Here is an 18,786-nt window from a genome sequence, read left to right as displayed (position 1 = left end):
CGCCACCTGGCAGAGCTCTCACCCTGTGTTGCCGGGCAGGGAGCAGAAGCCCATTAACATTGAAACATTTCTAAGCAAAAAATGCACTTGTTTGGGATGTCCCATGAAGGGCATTGCCATCTGGCAATAGCGGTTTCAGCTGATGCCACGAACAGCTGGAGCTGCTCAGCACCGCAGGTCAGAGCAGTGCAGGCGTCTGCAGGAGACACAGAAATTACAGCATAATGCAAGCTTGACCCTCAGTCTGGTCCCTGCTTGAAGACAACGGTTCATGCAGCCAGTGGGGTTCCATTTTGCTGCTTTTATTAGTACTTGTTTCACACAGAGTGATTACAACATGGCTCTTATTTGCTGCAGCAGGAGTGCAGAGCTTAACCTTTAATCCTGCTGCCATATAGGAGTAGATATAAATAAATGCATCAAAACAACTCTTGCTAGGGTTAAACTCCTCCCAAGGTAAATTGTCCCATTTGCACTGGCATGTCCCCTAAAGGGCTGATTTTATGCAATGACTCTCCCCATTGAGATGGGAGCTGCTTCAGTCTCTGCTGCACCATTCCCTGGTCTTTTACTGCAAGAAAAGGGAGGCAGCCCCCTTCTCACGGTGGTTGTTAGCCACAGTGATTTATTGCTGGGGAGAAGCTGTTGCAAATGCGATAAAGCAGAGGTGTGAGCTGCACACCAGCCTGGGGCAGTCGGCAGAGGCTGCTGGGCCTGGCCCTGGGTGCTGCGGTCCGTGGGCTCAAGCGCTGGTGGCAGCGGGAAATGGTGTCTTTAATCTTGCCAGCGCAGGGAACAGCATTCAGGAAGCCGCGGTCACCCAGCCCTCGCATGCATCCCAGCCTGCAGTGACAGAGCTGCCACCCTGCACTGGAGACTGTGTCATTCTGCTGACTGGCTGTGCTGCAGGGCTGGCAGCGAGAGCCTGCGGGTGTTGGAGTGGCTTTGCCTTTGGTCCCCGGGCTAAGCAGTGTCTGCTGATACTGAATATGGGAAAGAAAAACAGAGTTACTTCAGTAACTTCTCTGTGGCATGCTAGCGTGAGCTTCAGGGACACCCACCCCAGCCAAGGGGATGACCTGAGCCGGGCTCCAGGCCATGGGGTCACTGGGCAATGTCACGCTGCGGTGAGTCAGCCTGCAAGGCCCGAGCTGGCTGTGCCTGGAGAGGAGAGCAGGCAGCTGCCTGCACATCACCTGCCTGCAGGTAATGGAGAGTGAGCTGTAGCCTTGGCATGTCACCATGTCAGTCTGCGCCAGCAGGCGTCCGGGGCTCTGCTGCACAGATTCAGCCCTCTGAGTATTTGGGTGACTGTTGGAAATGGGACAGTGATCACATTGGCTTCTGCTTCACCCAAGAAGTTTTGGGAAGCAGCACTGAGAGCTCCTGGCAAAGTGCAGGGCTGGCATGGAATGCACGTGATTTGTTTCACCTAACAAATGGCATGCAAATCGGTCAGGGCTCTCATCATTTACCTGTCCTTGACTAAAAAAACACTGAGGTGTCCTGGGAGCTGCCATCAATAACCCACATCTCTGTCATCCCCGTGTCTGCCAGGCTTCAGCTCCTCAGGCTGCTGTTTCCATGCTGCCTGTCCCTTGGGATGGGTTTGCCTGGGAGCTCCTGCCTGAAGTTGGTTTTCTGTGTCCTAGATCAAGAAAAGGCAACATACACTGGTTTACATCATTTAAAAGCCTCCTTGCTCTCTTTGTGAGCAGCTCTGTCTCCTTGAGCAGTGGCACCGGGGACAGGAGGTGTTGGTGTCTGTTGGTGTCTCTTCTCCTCTTCTCCTCTTCTCCTCTTCTCCTCTTCTCCTCTTCTCCTCTTCTCCTCTTCTCCTCTTCTCCTCTTCTCCTCTTCTCCTCTCCACTGGCATCACAAGGACACTGCCAGGGAAATCCAGCCATGCTAGGCAGGGGTCCACAGGCGAAGGGTCCGGTTCAGTTCCTTCAGGGGCCAGGACTGTGTGGACACGTTGTGGCTCAGGTGGTCATTAAACTGGAGTTGTTATGACCATTGGTCACTTGCTGCCTGGTGGCCAGGACCCCACTGCTCCCAGCATGGGGCTCTGCGGCCTCATCCTGTCCTTGCTCCACTGCTGGCATCGGCTCCCAGCATAAACCAACCCTAAACCCTAACCCTAACCTTAACCCTAACCCACCCAGTGGGTGCAGAGACCTCTGCACACCCATCCAGCCTGTGCTGGAGAAGAGCTGTGAGGCTTCTTGGGCTCTGTGAGGAGCTGAGCATTCAGGGAACCCGTGATTAATTCAAGGCTGGGGGCAGATTCTCCCTTGGGGACACTGCATATGTCTATGGGACAGGGACAGCAAAGTGTTCTGCAGTGGGCAGCAGCTGCGCTGTGCTGCTGGAGCTGGATGAGAGACGCCAGCCTGAGTGAGGTGTGGAGGGGATTGAAGCTGATCATGCCTGTGGGGCAACCACAGCCCTCCAGCCCCAAGAAACCTCCTTGTGCCACCAATAGATGCCCACAGCCTGCGTGGCACCCAAAGGTGCAGGGCAGAGGTGGGGACCAGGCTTCCAGCCGTCCCCAGCTGCTCTGCCCACACAGCAGGCAGTGGGCAGGCTTCACACCGCACCTCCATCCCGAGGAACTGCCCATCGCGGGGGGACGGTCCATCACATGAAGAGCTGCAGCCGCAGGCCTGGGATTTGCTGGAGGCTCTGAGTGTGCCTCTCCAGCAGTGAAGGAGCTTGGAGGAGTTTACCTGGAGCAAGTAACTGTGAGAGCACTCTGAGAATGACCACTGCCAGGAGGTGACCTCACCTGAAAGAAATCTGGGTGTTACATTTACACTTCTCTGACAAAAAGACTTGTTTCCCAAAGATGAACGTGGTACAGATGTTTTGCTTTCGTTACGAAAAATGGATTTGCTTCTATGTTTAGAATTTGGGTCACCAGCAGCTTTCTGCCAGGAGACACCAAAACATCTTTTGAAACCAGGGATGCAAACTGGCTTTTGGCCAGGCAGCAGTGTCCCGTTGGGAAGGCTGCCCAGGGAGGCAGATACTTTGGGGGAGTCATCAGGGAGAAGTTGGCCACCTTCCACCTGCCAGGGGGGGTTGTCCCTCCCAGCTGGGGACACTGCAGAGAGCCCATTGCCACAAGCAGCCCTGCATGTCCCCAGCCCAGGAGCTCTCTGACTCAGTGCACCCTTTGACTGACACGTTCTTGTTTTCTACACGCTTCTCGCTTGGCTTTGGGACAGAAGGAAATAGCAGCTGGTGAGATGAGCCCAGTAATCTGACCCAGGGCGATTTTGGGGTGTGTGTCTCAGTGTGGACTAACCTTCCTGGCCTGGGTGCAGGCAGCCAGGGTCACTGCCCATGTGGCAAGTGGCTGGTGTGGGACTGGGCACAGCACAGCCCCGTCACCCCCTGCCACTGCAACTGCCACCTCCCCATCACCCCCTGCCACTGCCACCTCCTTGTCACCCCCTGCCACTGCCACCTGCCCATCACCCCCTGCCACTGCCACCTCCTTGTCACCCCCTGCCACTGCCACCTCCCCATCACCTCCTGCCACTGTCACCTCCTTGTCACCCCCTGCCACTGCCACCTGCCCATCACCCCCTGCCACTGCCACCTCCTTGTGACCCCCTGCCACTGCCACCTCCCTATCACCCCCTGCCACTGCCACTTCCCTGTCACCCCCTGGCAGAGGGAGCAGGCAGCTGTCATAGGCAAGGAGAGCAGGGGAGGGTCTGCCTGTTCCCTGCCTGCACTGTGGACAAAGGGAAGGGGAACCCAGCTGCTGCCCCATTAACAGCCACTGACCATGGGTCACATCACCCTTAGTGGTGTGTCGGTGATGGGTCCCCTCAGATGTGGCTGATACACAGCCTGCCCACCCTGCCGCCCCCGCCCCTCCGCTGCCGGGGATGGCTGGTCCTGTCTCCCCGTTATCAGTTCATCCTTGGCATCCCCGGGGCTCCCCTTCCCTGCCCTGGCTCTATGTGTGGTTTCCAGCAGCAGCAGTCACCCCTCAGGCCCCCGGCCTCACCCCTATAAGGGCTTGTACTGCAAACTGTAGGGGTGCTGTGTCCTCCATAGGAGTGGACTGGTCTCCAGAGGGTTGTTCTCCATAGGGGAGGGGTGTTCTCCAAAGAGGGGAGTGTGTGCTCCACAGTGTGAGTGTGCACCCGGGCTGGTGCCCCAGAGGGCACATCATGGTGCGGAGGTGAGGAATGGACCCTGGCTCAGGGCTTGCTCTGCGTATGGCCCTGCTGATTGCAACCAGTCTGGACAAGGACCCTGGAGGCCCTTGGGTACCTCAGGACTGTAGGGTCCCCCCAGACCTCTGACACCTCTTGAGTGGCTTCAGCAATGACATAGGCTTGTAGCTTTTATAAATCAGGGCAGCCTTTGCTCTTTCACCTGCTCCAGGGTTGGAAGTGACCCCCTCCAGACAGGTGTCATGATGTGGCCAGTGCTCTGCCCAGTGACACTGTACCGGAGGGTGCTCCAGGGTTGCCCTCAAGTCCTCGAGCTCAGCCATTTGTTCCTAAAGGAGGATGAGTATTTGAAGCAGAATCTAGGGCCTCTGTAAGGTCAGGGTTAAATCCTGCCTAAGCTGACCCTAGGCCAGTGGAAGTTCAAGCCTCAGTCGCTGGAGATGCTGCAGCCCATTGGGTCAGATGCCAGAATGCCGCTGGCACCGATGAGAGAGAACCAAGCAACTGAACCAAGCAACCTGCAAGCTGTCAGCTCTCACACGAGAGGCTTTCTGGCTCTTTTGACTCCTGCCACATATTTGTCTTGTGCAAGATGAGGTCCTGGCTGTCAGTCCTGCTGGAGAATGGTGCTGAGCCCCAGGGACCCATCCAGGCAGGGGAGCCTCAGCCCTCCTGTGGCAAGGGTGAAAAATGATGCTGGGCTGCAGCTGGATAAAAGAACAACCCCTTGATCATCCAGCCAGGCTGCCGTGCTGGTGTGGATTTGTGTATCGCTCGCCTGCCGGAGCTGGAGCCCGGGAGCACACACGCCTCCGCGTGGAGCCCAGCTGGGCCGAGGCACAGTGGTGGTGATCATGGTGAACGTGGCACGGCAGCCGCACCCTCACAGGCCTACAGCCTATGGTGGGCACGGCAGCATGCTGGCCTTCACCCTGGATCAGCTTCGTCTGCTCACCGTCCCATTTATTTGTATTCATTTATTTTAAACCTCTCCTTAGAACAAGAGGCAGGAACTTTCGACACTCAGATTCAAGCCAGGACAATTATAAGCAAATAAATGAAACCTGGGTCTTCTATTTCAGGGGACAGGAAGATTAGAGTGGAGAAAATCCCTCTTCCGTGGATGCCCAGCCTTGCTTGCCTAGCCAAGGCTTTTTGGAGCGTGGCCAGGATGGTAGCTCCCAGACGGACCAGTTCTCCTGCATTTCGTTGGTGCCATCCAGACATGTCCCTTCCCTTTGGTCCCTGTACCTCACAAAACAGAGTGACACCACACCTTCCCTAGTAGCTGGTGTTCACAGGGGACATTGTTACTGGCTACCACCATGGTGACACGGTGACATGGTGAACATGGTCTGATACCGGCATGGAGGCAGAACTGCTCCCTTGGGCTTTCCTCCAGATGCCCGTGCTCCCATCCAAAGTCCATGGTCAAAGCCTCATCCCGAGCATCCTCAACCCAGAAGGTCCAAGTAAAGTGAGGGGCAGTGAACCCATCAGCCCCTCCAGAGGAGCTTTCTGTCCTGCAGTTTGTTTTTGTTCGGATGTTGAGAGAAAGGGCTCCCCAGAGCACCCCAGGAAGGGGCCAGGGATCTTGTTCCAGCAGCAGCCGGCAGGAGCAGCTTTGGGATCCACGCTGCACTCAGCCACCCTGGCCAGGGCACCAGCACCAACTCTGCTCTACTTTATCTTTCCTCATTAGTTAGTTTTCCGCAATCTAAGGAGTTCGTGCTGGAGTCAGTTCCCTGGGACAAGGATGGGTTTGTCACTCATCGTGACCCTCAGCCTTAAATAACAGTCTTGGAGGATCTGCTCCAGGCAGTGTTGGCTGTGTTGATGGCTGTCCTTGCAGTGAGTCACCTCGGCTCTTTTTATGGAGCCTTCAGATTATGACGTACCAGCCAGGGAACAGGGCAGCCCCCACCACGGTGTCTCAGCCCCAAGACTCTTTGTCCCCGGGGGGTTAGGGGGCAGTCGGGGGGACCAGCTGCAGCTGCCCCAGGTGAGAAGGGACCTCACTGCAGCTGGAGCCCTGAGCCCTGGCCTGGCTCTTTCTGGGGGACAGGGACTGGCTGCCTGCAGCGTTTCCCTAGTGCTGCCCACGAACTGGTCCATGATGCCCATTTGGCTCAGTTTCTCCCTTGCTGTCGGGATCCTGTTGGGCAGCTCTTTATCTCCTTCTTGAAGCAAGATTGTAAAGCCAAGTGTGAAAAATGGAGAGAAGGGACCCAGGGAGCTGATGGAGAGCCTGAGGCAAGTTCACCAATGTACACACGGCACCTCTCCAAAGGAGGGACTTTCCTCCTTGTCAGGCTCCTGTGGCTGCAGTAAAGGCTACGGTAGCACTGAGCAAAGTCTTTGGAACCTTTTGACACAGGTACCAAGAGATGCAGTGTGACACCAGGCCAAGAGATGTCTCCCGTCTGCTGCTCAGAGAGAAATGCGGTGGCCCCAAGGAGCACCGATGGTGCTGCAGGGGTCCGGCACCATGGCTACCACTCCTAATTTGCACAACGGTGGCTCCCAGACCGCAGGGACACGGGGGCTGTGCAGCACATGCAGGGCAGGCAGACTCTGCAGCCTCCTCCCTGCAGCAGCACCAGAGCACAGCCCGGGTGTCACCCTGCAGTGAAACCCCAGAGAGCTCCTCATAAGGGAGGGCAGCTATAAATGTCCTGCCCTGTGCAGACTTCGCTATATGGAGGGAAGGGAACACTAAAGTCTTCTCTTAATCCACAGTCTGGTTTTGTGCTGAGATGACAGGAACAGATCCCCTGTTATCATACCTGGGGTGCCTCTCCCGAGTATCAGTGTCTGTGCAGGCACCCGTGTGCGCACAGCCCTGCACGCCCCATGCCCGTACATGCCCCTGCCCCGTCCTCCCCACCACCCACCCCCATGACCTGAAAAAATATAACACTGCCAAGGTTAAAATTAGCTTTAGGCTATTTTCAGGCAGGCCAGCAACACTGCTTAGCGGCAACACCAGCGGCATGGCCCCAGCCCAGAGACGGAGCACAGCTCCCACACAGGAGGCGTGCAACATTTGGGACCATGGCTCCAGACACCCAGCCATGGGACAGGCATCTGGAGAGAGGGGCTGTGAATGTCCATGCTCCATCTCCTGTGCTCCTGGGGATGTTCAGTGTCTCTGGTTACTCCCTTGGGCTGAGTTACAGCCACGTGCACAGGACTGGGGGAGGCAGCACCACGGTGCACAGCCACACCAGAGTCATCAGGGAGAAACTTCCCACCCCACTGATGTGCATCTGGTGCCCGATGCGAGATGAGCTGACAGGCATCGGGCTGCGGTGCCCAGAGGTCCCAGATGGACTGGGACAAGTGAAGGACGTTCAGGGCCAGCAGAATGGCTGATTCCTGCTCTCACCCTAGTCGTGGTTCTGGCTCTTCTCCTCCTGCACCTCTCCCATGGTCAGGCTGTGCCCAAGCACCAAACCACCAGCCATGCTGCCTGAGCACATGGTCAGGTTGTGCCCAAGCACCTGGGCTGGCCAGGAGTGAGCCCCCCATAGGGTTGGGCTGCAGAAGCAGCAGACTCCTCAAAGCCTGAGGACAAGCCACGTCCACTTGCCTGCAGTCATGTATGGGCAGCGCTAATGGCCACGTTTGCTCCAGGTGTTGCCAAGCATCTAGTCCTGCTGGCAGAGCACTCTCCAGCATCCCAGCACGGGGGCCAGAACGGGAGTTCTGCCACGGCTGGGTGCTGGGTGAGCTGGGCTGTGCCAGCGCTGGTTGGGTGCTGCAGGCTGGGACCAGGTCCCCCCAAGCAGGCGAGATACAGCAGCAATGCCCACCCATGGCCCGGGCTGACCCTGGGTGTGTGCAGCTGGTCTCACCACACACAGGCTGGAGTGCATATAAACACCGCAGAGCTCGGTGACAGAGGACTGGAAACTCCAAGGACTCTGTGGCATTTCAAAAGTCCTCTTCAGACGACTGACGCATGGCAGAGTCTCACTGTGTGTACCTTGGCTCCTCACTGAAGGGCCGTGCCACCCACCCCGGGAGCTGGGAGAGGAGGTCAGATCACAGTGTCATTGGAGATGGGACTCCAGATCTGAGGAGAGGAGAGGAAAGGACAAGGGGAAAGTTTTTCCTTTGCTCTTTGGGCACTATCCCAAGACCTCTGGCACTCACGAGGAGTTTTAAAATACATACAAACCTCGTGCCTCTGGGTCGCACTGTCTGCTCCTGGTTGCAGATCAAGCACAGAGCATGGTAGGAGACACAGCAATACGTGTCTCTGAAGCGTTCGTCCGTGCTGGATGAGGCATGGTGGTGGGACTGGTCTGGTTTGCCTTGCAGGAGCACTGCGCTGGCTGTGCCCAACCCCACATCAGTGTGGTGGCTCCGTGCCCCATGACCTCAGGAGCAGTAGCTGCTTCGGGAAACCTTAGAGACCTAACGGGGAGAGCACAGCAAACCCTTGAGGGGGTGAAGCTCCCGCAGCACTCGGGTTGATGCGCTGCTCTGGCTCATCACAGGCACGGGCAAGGGGCTGCTGGGGACACAAGAGCCAGGCAGCCTGCTCCTCGGACAGTGACCTGCCCAAGCACAGCGCTTTGCATGGAGTTGACCTTAAAAAGAGCAAAACACAGGCTGCTTGGAAAGTTTCTGCTCTCAGGTGTTTCTGTTGGGTGCTGGCAGGTGCCCTGGTCCTGCTGGCCAAGCTGTCCCACTGAGCCCGGCCACAGCAGCCTCAGGAGGACTGAAACCACCCTCGGGCCCCTCTGCTCTCTCCGGGATGCACACGGAGACGAAAACTTCAAAACCCACTCAAGGCAGATGATGCTCCCAGCACCCTCTCCACCTTTCTCACACATTAAGCCCAGCTTTCTGCTCCTCTGAAGGCCTTGTTGGGAGGAAGGAGAGATGGCAAATGGCCTTTCACGGTTTCTAGTATTCCATCAAAATGCCCTAAAAAAATAATTTTCTCGCCTTTTTTTGAATATTAATAAAGAAGACAAAATGTCCATTTGCTTGCCTTCTCCTCAAATCCCTTCCAAACATGTGGGTATCTGAGGATCCCGAAAACTGCAAGGATTTGAACCTGTGATACAGCCAAGCACAAGAGCAAAAAGGGGCCCTAAGTCAGCACATGGCCTAAAAATAGAATGAGAGGGTTATCTGGAAAACCCTCTAAATATAGGCAAAAAAGTTTCAGCCCTCAGTGGCAGCACTGGCCAGCCTGGCACACAGCTCATGGTCACTTGCAGACCTTTTGAAAGGTCCGTGTCTGTCCTGGCTGATGTGCTCAGCGTGTAGTCATGTCATACCTTGGCTGGATACAACCACACATTGCTCAGCCGCGGCTCTAAGGGCTCTCAGAAAGTGGGTGACCAAGATTATCATCCCTGCAGACGAGAGGCAGAGAATGTGGGGTCTGTACATCCCCGCTCACGGGGAACACATGCCCTGTGTGAGATATTCCACAGCGGATCTGCATAGGCTTTCTGAGGGCAGAGGTGTCGGGGATCCTGCTGGGAGCGACATCAGCTGGGCGCTGTTGCTGCCACCGCCGTGTGACAGCAGCTTGCACACAAATCATCTCCCCTGGACCCCAGTTTGCCCAAATCAACCCAAACTTCAGAAATGGCTTTGCTGTTGGTTTATCCCAGAGGGTAAGGTGTAGGCAGGGGCTCCTGTCATTGGGGGCTGGTCATTCTGCTCTGTTTGCAGCACAGAGTGGGAAACCTTCCAGTTTTCTGGCACTTTGCAGCAGTGTAAAGGCCTCACCCTGCCCCTCGCCCTGCATGGCGTGAACCAGCGACCTACTGCAGGAGCTTTCAGGGCGGGAGGGTCCCCGCAGCCCTGAGCCCGGCAGTGTCCGTCAGTCCGAGCAGTCACTGCTGCCTGTGGCACTTTGTGGTTGAGCCGCTCCCAGCGGGTCTTCACTTGCCCAGGCTGAGGCTTTAACACCAGGTCTGGGAGATGCTTTTCCCTCCTGCAGCCTGCCAGAGCCCACTGACATTCCGCCTGACAAATACACCGCTTCTCAGTGAGGGTGGCAGAGCCTGGCCCAGGCTGCCCAGGGAGGTTGTGGAGTCTCCTTCTGTGCAGACATTCCAACCCGCCTGGACACCTTCCTGTGTAACCTCATCTGGGTGTTCCTGCTCCGGCGGGGGGATTGCACTGGATGAGCTTTCCAGGTCCCTTCTAATCCCTGACATTCTGGGATTCTGTGATTCCCCATCCCCTGGTGCACTGAGGTGCAGGGGTGACCGAGCCATGTGGGCACACAGGCTGCCAGAGGGGACGAGCACAGCTGGGGGAAGCAGAGGGGACGGGTGGTAGGCGGGAGGGGAGGAAGGGAATCTCGCCCATGCAGGTGATTCCCAGATACCAGAGCACTGCTCCCCTGCGAGAAGATCTCCAGAGCTCTGGGCGGGCACCAAAGATCCAGCAGCTCTGTGTGTTTCTGAGATTCAGTGATTTTTGGTCACCAGCTTCTGGGATTACAAGAAACCTCCCCTGAGCATGAGGAGTGAGACAAAGGCAAGAAGGAAGTTCATAAAATGTGTCTGATAGGGCCAAGACTTGCTATCTTTTTGAAATGAGATAGGAGACTCTCCTTGAAAAAGGTCCAAGACTGTTGAAGTCCTTATGGCTCATCAACCGCAGCCTGAGCAAGCTGTCGCAGCCCGCTGTCTTCTCCCATCAGTGCCAGCGGCACATCCAGGCTGCCAAGAACCAGTCACACCTGCAGCTGCTTTGGGAACAAAGTCCCGCCTGGAGCACGAGGCTGGCTCCATCAGCTGATGCTTGCAGATGCACCTTATTCATGGATTTTTAGGTAAACACATACTTTGCCAGGCACGTCTGATGTAGCCAACTCCACGCAGGGGCAGGGAAAGGGGTGCTGCTCCCCACGTGTTGCCCTCAGGAGCTCAGGTGCTTCCCCAGCATTTCTGTTCCCAACTCCTACCTGCCCTTCCCGAGCTCCAGCCACAGCAGCCTGGTTTCGGTCACTGAGGAAGCTGGTTTTGCAACAGCAAAAACACAAACACACCTCCAAGATCTGTGACCAGACCTTCCCCAATGCCCCAGACCTTCTTAATCACTTCTTTCACAAAAACCGCCGTGGCGTGGTGCAGATAAGCCCTCACAAACAGTGTCAGGCGTTCCCATCCACACCTGTCCCTCACGGGACCGTGACACCCCATCATTACAGCTGAGACCAGGAAGGCGCTGGAGGGGCGAGGTCAGCGTGGGGAATCGCCCGTGGGTGTGCGGGGCGGGGTGCTGGCTGGTGGCTGAGGAGAACCCACCACAGGAGGAGGAACAGGACGGGGAACTGCTGCAGCCACACCAGCCGGTGTCCCTGGGGGCTCGTGACCCTGTGAGCCTCCCTCTTTGCTCTCCCGGGAGCGGGGCTGCTGCTGCTGGAAGTGCTGCTGGAGATGGACCAAGGAGAAAGGGCACTTTTCGCGATTCAGGGGCAGAGTGGCAGTGCCTCAGTGCCCACCCTGCCTGCCAGCTGGCACCTGGGCAGGCATGGGACCAGAACCCAGAGCTCTGCCTCCCATTCCTTGAGCCACCTGCTTCTCAAAGGTGTGGGGCTCAATTCTGCCTTACTGAGGGCTCTGTGAGCCTCATCCAGCAAAGCACACACACAGGCTGGTGTGCGGAGCCCGCTGGGTGGGAGCCGGGCAGCACTGGGAATAACTTCCCGTGACAGCGCTTCCCTCCTGCTCTGCCACCCGGGCAGCAGCACCAGTGCAGGGTGGTGCCCGTGGGCCCAGGGCAGGTTAACCTCAGGCAAACACTCCCCTGAGCGAGCAGAGACACCTGTGAGGTTGTTAGGGGCTGAGCCACAACAAGGGAGACCAAAGCATGGGTCCAGTGGGAGAAATCACCCTCATATCCTTCACCCCAGCTCCTGTCTCTGAATCAACAACCCCAAGTCCCTCCAGCAGTCCCTCCAGCTCTGCAGCATCCCTTCCCTTCCCTTCCCTTCCCTTCCCTTCCCTTCCCTTCCCTTCCCTTCCCTTCCCTTCCCTTCCCTTCCCTTCCCTTCCCTTCCCTTCCCTTCTCTTCCCTTCCCTTCCCAGGAGAGCCATAGACAGGAATTTTATTTCATAAGCTCTTTCCCTGGTCTCATCCGAATGACAGCAATGACACCAGTGCAGCAGCAGAAAGAGCATGTTTAGGGGTGCTACCGCTTTTCTGGCTACAAACCTCTTCACCTCTAAACCATCGCATACTTAGGTGCTCCTTCAGAACTGCTCCTCCTGCAAACCCCATTTTGCCCCAGTTGGATAATTAAAACCCTTTCACTTCCTGCTCTGCAGCTGAGGGCTGCCGGCGAGGTGATGCAAGAGCCGGCTGCGATTGCAGCCCGGGCAGGCACAGGCTCCAGCGCCAGCTCCACTCTCCTGCCCCGGGACGCGGGGTGTTGTGCAAGGGGGGATTTACCAAACTGGTGTGAAGTTAAGCTGGAGATGGAGACACCTGCCAGGCCCGGCCTCCCCTCTGGTCGGGGGAGGAAGTGGAAAAGCAACTGAGAGGACAGAAACCATGCTTTTGGTTGTGATGAAGTGTTTTAGATGTGGCTGGTTCATCATCCCAAACTCTACAGTTGAGATGGAGCCAGAATACTGTGATTCCACCATTGGGGCTGGCATCAGCGTGGCTGGTTCAAGAGGTTCCCATTACAGAGGAGCACTCATGGATGTGCTCCTCTTCCGAAGGTGGTGGGACTCCACCTGCCTATGGAGCTCCAACCTATAACCAGGAAGCTAAAGGTGGGGATTTCATCACCTTCTCTTTCCATCAGTGATCTGAAGAAAAAAAGCTGGAGGGGAATGAAGACAAACTATTTGACTGACACCCCAAGGAAGGCGATGCAGCCCTGGCCCTGCTTCCCTGCGGTCCAGCGGCAGCGGACATGAGTGAGCAGGTCAGCACCTAAGTCCAGATCCCCTCCGCACCCCCCACTATGAGCACAGCCGGGTGACACTGGCACTGCACGGCTGGGCTGTGCCAGGGACAGTGAGGACCATGTCCAGCCAGCCTTCCGCTGTCTCCTGCCACCCTGAGAGCAGGCAGCTGGGTCAAAACATCAGCGATCACCCTGGGGACAAAACCTGGGGAGAGCCAGTCTAAGCAATCCTTCTGGGCGAGTAGAACTGGGGGTGGCGAGAGCCAGAGAGACAGGTTTGGGGGAGAGACGGCACCTCCTCAGAGCTTCCTCCAAGCACCACGTGCAGCCTGGGCCGGTCCCTCTGCAGCCACATCACCTGGACCTGTGTTCCCACTGTGGCCATCAAACCCACTGGTGCCCTGCAGCTGCCCGGGGGGAGCAGCAAAGCAAGAGGTGCAGTGAGTGGGGAGCAGAGCAGGGTCTGTCCTGTCCTGTCCTGCTGTTTGCAGCAAGTGGGTAGAGTCCATCAGTGTGCAAGCGGGAGGATACACAGGTGCCAGGCTGGGGGGGCAGTGCCCAATTTGCACTCGCCCTCCCTTGGCCCCCTCAAACCATCATGGTTACTATGGCAGACGCACCTGTGGTCTCTGGAGCACGGTGCGGTGTGCCCGGCACACAGGCAGCGGAGCCGCCGGGTGGCACTGACACGGTCTGGAATGAGCCCCCACGCAGGCAGAGCTGCGAGCCCAGCCACGCAGGGCCTGGTGCTCTGCTCCACCCTACACTTGGGGCCCTGTGACAGTTGTGCTCAACCCTCCCGGCAGACAAACCAACAGCGGTTTGGTACCGGCTCCAGAGCACGTTTCCTCCATGCAGTGAGTAACAGCCACCCTTGCCATTGAGCACTGTTAAGTCACACTTGAAGTGATCTAAACACGGCTCTGCAGCAAGCAGGACCCTAAATCACTCTTCCGTGATACCTCCCCATGAGGACAGGAACAGCCATCACACGTAGGGGTGGACAGTGGGTCCACCCCAGAGGGACAGGGTGCATCCCGGTGCTCTCATCCTTCACCAAACAGGCCACCGGGTGGGGAGTCTGGTTGGGACAGGGCTGGGACATGGCAGCATCTGGTGATGAGGACACTTTTTTCCAAATGTTGTCCAGAAACTCCCCGTTGCTTCCCCAGAGCTCACAACTCAGGGAAGGGGAGTCCCCAGTGCGGTCAGAGACCCCCATCACTCCCTTCACCCCGTGCGCAATGGCAGGGCCCTGTCCTTAGGGGCACCACCCTCCTCTGAAGAGGCAGCAGCAAACCCTTCTGCCTTGCTGAGCACCTTGCCCTGCGCCCCCCGCCCGGCCGTGCGGTGGGAGAGCACGGGGCTGTGGTCAGCAGCTCAGCCAACGCGTGATGGGCACGAGGGAACGGACCTGGGGCGGCCAGCAGCCGAGTCACACACCACAGGACAGGCTGGGTGTGGACTTCAAAGAGCCAGAGCCCACAGGACTAAACAGACGAGAGGTGACTCTTCTCAGAGAGCCGGTCACAAGGCTGAGCACCCAGCAGCCATGCTGAGCATCCAGAGCATTGACAGAGTCATGGCCAGGCAAGTTACGCACCACATTGGCTTCATGCATGACTGTGAATGGCCCCAGGTCCAGCCCTGGGGAGGCAGGAGGAGCAGAGGTCACCGGTGAGTCACCCGCAGGCCTGAGCACCACGTTTCTCCGCACCTGCCGTGGGCTCCCCTCCAGCCCTGCTCCCCAAAGCATCGCCCAGTGCCTCCTGCAGTGCCATCACACCTTGACTGCTCAACTTCTGTCCCCCTCCCTGGGAATGCCTGTCTTTTCATCCTGACACCCCCAGTTTGTGACAGAGGCTCCATCCCCACCATGCTGGTGCCACAGCGAGACCAGGAGCGCTGAGGTTGGAGTGGCCCAACCCAGGCAGGATCCCCTCTGCCCTGCAAGGAGCCGCCCTGAGCCCTCCACAGCACCAGGAGCTGGGAGTCTCCTGCTCAGAGACCCCCTCACCCAGGCTGCTGCCCCCATCCCAGCTGGCACACGCAGCCGTGGCAGGGCTGCCACCTCCTGCCCCTGCTCAGCCAGCCGTACGGGCTATGCTGGGCACAACAGTCCCAAGGTGGTTCCCTGAGCTGCTTTGTTTGTGGTCACCAACCCGCACCAGGGCCAGAGGAGGGCAGAGATCTTTAATTTTAACCCTAAAAGCCTGAGAGCATCTGGATGAGGCCTTGGCATGAGGCGGGAATGTCCTGTGCTGCATCTGCTGCTGGGGAAGAAAACATGAGCAGGTGGCTCTGGCACTGCCCACAGGGTCTGGTGGGGTTTGTCATGCGAGATGGACGTTTGCCACCCTGCAGGTTGTGTGGTCACCCGGGCAGCCCAGGAGCACTGCACAGACCATGGTCCCAACGTTCCCAGGATCTCCCATCACCTGGAGGAGCTGGAGCCATGGGGGGCTCTGACATGTCAGGGTGGTGCGGGCAGAGGGAGGGACCGTCCCAGCCATACCTTCACCTTTACAATATTCAGCATATTTTCAAGCCAGGGTCAGCCCTTTCTCCATGTAGGAGAAGGAGGCAGCGTGGGCTAGGGAAATGTCTCCAGTGAAGGACCATTCATGTGGGAACGTGGTTTTGAGGAGACCCCTTTGCTCCTCATCCCGAGGAGAGAGAAACAGGGCAGAGGGTAGGGGCAGCTGCGGGCAGCACCGCTTCCGTGCAGGTTCACAGCAGGACGGCCATGCCTGGGGGGGCCTTCAAGAGCCAGGGCAGCTCAGGGGTCTTCGTGTCCATCTGGTGCCCCAGCTGACAGTCCCAGTAAGATGCTGGACATCCTGCACCCACCTGGGGTCACAGCAGTGTCCCCACTGCGGGTCAGGCTGCTGCACCCCCACCACGGGGCAGTGCGCAGCCCCTGCTCAACTCCCTGCAAACTCCAGCTTTAGCAGCAAGAGGAACAAATTAACTCAAATGTAAAGCAAACATTCAGTTTGCACCTGGCAGAGGCAAAGCGGCTCATGTAAGAAGGTGTCACTGCAGGGGTGTGAGTTCCAGCCCCAGCCAGGGTGGGGATGAGCCTGTCCCCGTCCCCTCCGCAGCACCCTGGGCAGCACAGGGCATCCCACAGCACCCCACTGCTGTGCTTGAGGTCACAAGAGCAAACCTCTATTTTAACCCAGCTTTTGTCCCCCAAACCCAGCAGTCACAAAAAGCAGAAAGTGGAGTACTAACCAGACTCGGACTCCCAAATCCCTCACACCTGATTTTCTATAGCAGGCTTTTCACAGTAATAGGTATGCAAATACAAACCAATTAGTGGTTTATAAGGTCTGACCTTAAGTGTTTGCTAGTAGGATACAGGTGTACTTGGGCTTCAGAACTAATATATAGAATGAATATATAGCATTAATAGCTTCAATATATGGGAGAGATGTAAAGTCCATCTTAGCCTACAAAATAAGATGCGTTAAGTGTTGTGACAAGCATGTAACCAGTGGAAATTTCAGCAAATCCAAGTGAAAGCAGGAGCGGTGGGGCTTGTAGAGAGACTTTGTGAAAGTGGAAAAACACACACTTTGGGCACTCTGAGTCTTCCTCAAGTCTCAAAAACAGAGGCATGCATCTTTAAAGCTAAACAGATCTGTAAATCAAAAGGTTTAATGCTGAAAACCAGCTGTTGGATGGGTAGGCAGAGATGTAACTTTGTGAGAGCTCTCTGACGTCTTTCCTTGATCTGGTTTCTACTACAGCAGAGCAACATCTGCCAGGATGGAAAACTGCCATGGATTTGGGTTTCCTATAAACCTCGCCTGATGTGAGGAGGTAGGTGGAAACAGCAAGTTTTTTTCTGGGCAAATGCCGGGGTTTCCCCAGGGTAACGTCAGCAGCTTTCCTGTGGCTGCTCAGGCGAACTCGACCACAAAGAAGGCGCTGGAGCAGACGGTCGCTACTTGACGGTGTCTGTCCTCACCGCCCACCAGCTGCTGGACCGAAACTGAGGTTCTGTGACCCCATTAGGGTTTTGGCAGCTGTGCCAAGGGCAGCCTGCCCTGCGGCCACCACGGCACACAGAGCTGCGCAGGGTCGGACCGCGGAGCTGGGCAGCCGCCGGGATGGGGCTGTGCCGGCTGCCTGGCCCTGGGCGCACAGCAGAGCTCTTCCTCTGTCTCACAGTGGGTACGTTCACGGTCCGTACCAGCGTGGCTCTGGGCACGTCCTCCCGCTTCACACCAGGAGGGAAAGCTGTGCTGCAAGGAGCCACCATGGTACCGAGGGGATGGGACCATGTAGGGATGACATGTACTGTCCCTGTGGTCCCCACAGTTTTCTTTCTATCTCCCACTCAGGCTCCCCTGCAAAGCACGGGCTGAGTGCTGGGTGCACCGAGAGCTGCTGGCAGGTCTCAGGGCTTTCATTTTCCAGTAACAGGCATGACTCAGTCACCCCGGTTTGGCTTGGTGGCCTTTCTTCTTCTACAACAATCTTCCACTCATCTCTCCAGTCTCCATAAAATGACACTCGTTTTTAATTACCAGGTCCCAAGCAAAGGGAACCAGGGATTAAGACAGTGGAGCTGGGCACAGGGTGTGACTACTCACTCCCAGCTGATTTGGGGCGAGTGGTTCCACCTCTCTCTGGTTTGCTATTTGGGAAAGAAAAACAGACCCTTCCTCTTGCCTGTTTCAAAAGGTAGTGTGTTAGTGCATTCCCTAACAGTGCTAAAAATTATTGTATTCATAAGGTAACAAAAACTGCGCAAAATTCTGGCTCAGACCCTGTAGTGCCCACTGAGGGGGAATGATGTCAGCAAGACATTTGGATTCACTGCAGTTGCAAGATTTGGCTAGGAAGGGCATGTCATTCCCCACCAGCTCCTTACAGAGAAAATCATAGAATCACAGAATGGTTTGGAGTGGAAAGGACCTTAGAGATCACCTTGTCTGACCCTCCTGTCATGGGCAGGGACACCTTCCACCAGACCAGGTTCCTCAAAGGCCCATCCAACCTGACCTTGAACATATCCAGGGATGGGGCATCCACAGCTTCTCCGGACAACCTGTTCCAGTCCCCCACAACCCTCGAGGCACCAAAATCCTTTTTGCAACAAGAGAAGTCCCTTCCCTGCAGGTGGATGTTACAGCCCTCGCCCCACTCCGCAGAGCAGGTGAGAGCAGCACAGAGGCATGTGGGGCTGTCCCGTCATGGCCGTGCCTGTCCCACCTCCAGCTCACAGCCCAGCAGCACAAGTGCCGTGCCACACACGTCCTCATATCCCTCCAACAGCTCAACCCATGGACATGGAAATACAACTGCAGAGTAAGCCGTGCTTTAGTTTTCCTTTAATCTGTTTTATACATTGTCTCTTCATTCCTCATGCTGGACTATCAGCAAGTTTGCTGGGAGGAGTGGCTGACACTGGAAGCTGTGCTGCCATCAGAGACCTGGACAGGCTGGAGAGCTGGGCAGGGAGAAATTTAATGAAATAGAACAAGGAAAAGTCTTGAATCTGGGCAGGAACAACCCCAAGTTCCAGTGTAAGTTGGGGAATGATCCATTAGAGAACAGTGTAGGGGAAAGGGACCTCGGGATCCTGGGGACAGCAGGGTGACCATGAGCCAGCACTGGGCCCTTGTGGCCAGGAAGCCAATGGTACCTGGGGTGGGTTAGAAGGGGGTGGTCAGT

The sequence above is a fragment of the Nesoenas mayeri genome (assembly GCF_963082525.1).
Source record: "Nesoenas mayeri genome assembly, chromosome: 16".
Taxonomy (NCBI): domain Eukaryota; kingdom Metazoa; phylum Chordata; class Aves; order Columbiformes; family Columbidae; genus Nesoenas; species Nesoenas mayeri.
Note: the sequence above shows the minus strand (reverse complement) of the source record.